Consider the following 3985-nt stretch of genomic DNA (forward strand, 5'->3'; position numbering starts at 1 on the left):
CTTCGAAGCAAACTAGAACTCTAACATCATCCAGCCCCTTGGCACCAGTAGGCATAATGAGGACAATTAAGTTTCTTAAAGATTCTGAAAACTAGACTGGCCCTGAGGGAGGTCAGATTTATTAAAAGAGCCCAAGTCAGGTAAAATGATCAATCAATTGTGATCACAAGAAGCTATTAATTCCAGAATTCTTAGAATCAGGCTTCAAGATAACAACCCAATATAGGAGGCTGAATCAAAGGTTCAAAGACGGAAAACTATTGCTCGACCCTTCTTCTATTTGAAAATAGCACCTGACAACCAGTTGTCCCTTTGAATCATTTGATCTGTAAGGCAGGTACAGACTGATTTAAAAGGTTTTCAGCTCTCTAGGTAGGAGGGGAAGTAGAGCCTTAGCAGTCAGCAGTCTTCCTTCTCATCTCCAAGCAAGTATCATGCATAAGACCAACACAACATCTGGGAGTGTGGGTGGGAAGAAGGGAAGGGTTGTCCCACCCTGAGCCCTCAGGTATAGCCAATCTGGTGGCTCTGGGCACAAGTGCAGATAAGAGAGACACACTCTGAGAGCCTCTCAAGGAAGATGGCCACACCCATTTTCTATCCCACTCTCTCTGCCGTGCTTGCCTGCCCTGGAGCTGGCATCTAGTTATGTTAGATGACACCATCTGCTACAAAGGCAACTCCAAAAATAGAACCAAAACTTCATCTGGAAATTGTAAGTGAGATAGGACACCATCAAATAATGCAATTACAGGAACCAAAAAATTTGGTCCAACTGTTGGACACAAATCCCATCCTGCACTCCATTTCAACACTAACTCCGTCATTTATTGTCACAAAGCTATTATCTTAATTACCCCACAGGTTCCTTATTGGTCACAAGAGGAAGTGATGAAATGTCCCAATTTTCAGAGTTATCCAAGTATAAAAATATCTTTTGGGAGTAAACCTGAAAGGTATCATTTCATACAGATTACACAAGCACATGAAACTCATGAAGAAAGAACCTACTCCTCTTCCTCTGAACCCCTACTGCTTTCCCTGTCCTGGCTCCAAGAAAAACACTGCAGGAGAGAAAGAAACCCTGCCTGACTAGACCTACTCCCAGTATATGCTGGGCCTCTGGGCTGGGTCCTCACTGCTCTTGGCAATGCATGGATCACTTATTCACCGTGGAAGTCTCTACCTTGAGGCCAAATTGCAGTTCCAACTGCCACTCTTCTAAATCATTCACATTTTTTTCAATCCTTTAGCACAATTTTATCCCTTTACTCTGAACATAAGATCCTCTTCTTATACTCTTAAAATCTTGAGCACACACTGTGAACTTCCTTATCTCACATCTGTCTCCACTTCTCTCTTCCCTTTGCCACCATCTTACCTACCTCCTACTCACCTCTACGCAACAGTCAACACCCTAGCCGCTTAACTATACCCTCTCTTCAGCCTTTTTCCCCTCTAATACACCTGAATACTGCCTGCCAGGTTAATATTATAATAGCACCTCTGATCATTTCACACACTCATTTTCATTGGCTCCTATTTCCTAAAGAAAGAACTTCTTAGTTCAGCTCTTCAGACCTCAACTACAACCTCCCTTACAGAATTGCATCCCTTTCTTTCCCTATAAACAGGCTTGCTCCAGTCATGCCCTGCACTTCCTCGTCTATATTGCTTAAGCCATTTCTGCCACCTAGAATGCTCTCTCTCCTAATCACCAGCTATTCCAATACTCCCCACAACCTCGGGCCCAGGTGATGTGCCACTGACTATATGAGGTCCTTCCTGACACAGCTGTCTCCTCCATGCTGCCAGAGCTCCTTACAACATTGTCAACTCATACGTAAGCAGATAATTACTGAGAGGCATCCACATGCCAGACACTATGTTATGTACTAGGATCATAGAATTAACACAGACAGAGTGTTGGGATGGGGTGGACAGTAAATAGGCACTTTCATAATATTATAGTAAGGAATGAGACAAGAAAAAACACAATATGCTATGGGATCTACATGTGTGATCCCATCCAGTCTTGTTGAGTTAGGGAGTGGGTGGGGACCAAACTTCTTGGAGGAAATGACATACATACATGTAAGTTGAGTCCTTAAGGAGAAGTGAGAGCTATCTAAACGAAGAAGTGGAGAAATGGAAGATGAGCTTAGGCAGAGAGAGAATGGTGTATTCAAGGAACCACATCTGGTTCGGTGTAGCTGGAGCAGAGAATTCAGAGAGATGCTGGTTGGCATGATGAGAGAACAGATAGAAAGGGACACAGATCTGCTCATAAAGAGGTTTTTGAACCATGTAAAAGAGCTAGGGCCTGATCCTGAGGGCACTAGGGAGCTCCTGAGGAACTGTAGAGGAGTACATGGTCCTATCTGCCTGTGATAAAACCTTTCTGCAAAGAGTGTGGATTAAGAGATCAAGCTATTATAGTCATGTAGGGAAAAGGTGAAGGTGGCCTCTGATAACACAGTTCCAATGATAGAAAGTAGTGGGCTGGTTTGAGAGCCAGAGGTAGAGGTAGAAGGTAGAACCAACATGATCATCCATTGATTGGGTGAAGGGGAGGGTAAGAGTCAAGTATAACACTCAGGTTCCTGGCTTGGACAACTGTTTGGATGGGAGCACCATTTACTGAGATGAGGAAAACTGGGGTAGGAACAATTTGGAGTTAAATAAACCTAGGTGGGATTTTCCAATTAGCCCACAATTAGATAGATAGGGCTAGAGTTGAAAAGACCGGGGCTTAAGTTTTCAACTTGGACATCTTCAGCTACAGACAAATAGTAATCAAGGCACTGCAAATAGATTGAATCAACCCAGAAAAAGTATATAGCATGAGGATAGATGAGGACAAATATTTAAAGGATATACAGGGGGAAGTTTTCAGAAAGAAGACAGAAAAGAGGAAGCCTGAGATAGAGCAGAAATGCCCAGAGAGGGTGACACCATGCAGGCTAAAGAAAGAGAGAATTTCAAGGAGAGACTGCTGCAAGTCAAGTAAAACAAGGCAGGCATTCATCCTTTGGATTTAGGCAAAAAGGGGTCACAGATGACTGTGGAGAAAGTGCTTTCCACGGAGTGGGATCAGATGCCAGTCGTGCTGTTATGATGCTTACTATTTACAGCCTGACACATAGTCTGTGTGTCTCCTGTGGCTCCTTCAAGACCCCCAGCTCTGACTATGGGGCCGTGGGACCTCCATCTGTGCAGCTTACGCAGCCCCTCACACACAGGAGACACTCAATAAACACTTGTAGAAAATAAATGCAAATTGACATTCCCACTTTTAACAACTTCATTTGGAAGCATAGTAAAAGTTACTGAAGAGAAGAAAGAGAAGAAAAGATGCTTACAGCTGCCTGCTGACCTTGTGTGGCGTTTGTCCCCCACCACTACCACCCCCACCATTTCCAGGCATTAAATTAATCATGCCCTTTCTTCCCACCTCTACTCCTAGGTCAATAGACAAGGTCTTTCTGATCTAATTAGACTCATAAATGAGCTCGAGTGACTTAAGGCAGAGCCTGGGCCAAGGAATCCCAGCCACCCTCCCTTTTTCTACCTAGTTCTATTTAGTTGATAAGACTGCAGCTACAGCTGAAGCTACAAAAAAATTGGGCTGGTTTTGCTTCTGATTATTTCTGCCTGGGCCTTTCATGACCTCCCTCAAAGAGTATCATCACTCAGAGGACGCAGAGAAAATGCACATCAGCCATGTCCATGTAGCTATTATTTATTAAGCACCTACTGCAGGCCAGGTATCCTGTGGACCTTCCTACAGAACTACTTCAATCACATCCCAGTTCCGGTCAAAATCCTCACTGGCTCCACACTGTCCAAAGAATACATTTAATTTGCCTCTGTTTCCTGTTTAATGCCTTTGATTCATCCAGAAGAAGGCAAAATGGAAAAAAGGGGGTATATTAGGTTAAAAAGCAACTGTGAGATTACAAGAACACATTTGGGTTAAAGTTCC

The sequence above is a fragment of the Propithecus coquereli genome, unplaced genomic scaffold, assembly GCF_000956105.1.
Source record: "Propithecus coquereli isolate 6110/MARCELLA unplaced genomic scaffold, Pcoq_1.0 Scaffold419, whole genome shotgun sequence".
Taxonomy (NCBI): Eukaryota; Metazoa; Chordata; class Mammalia; order Primates; family Indriidae; genus Propithecus; species Propithecus coquereli.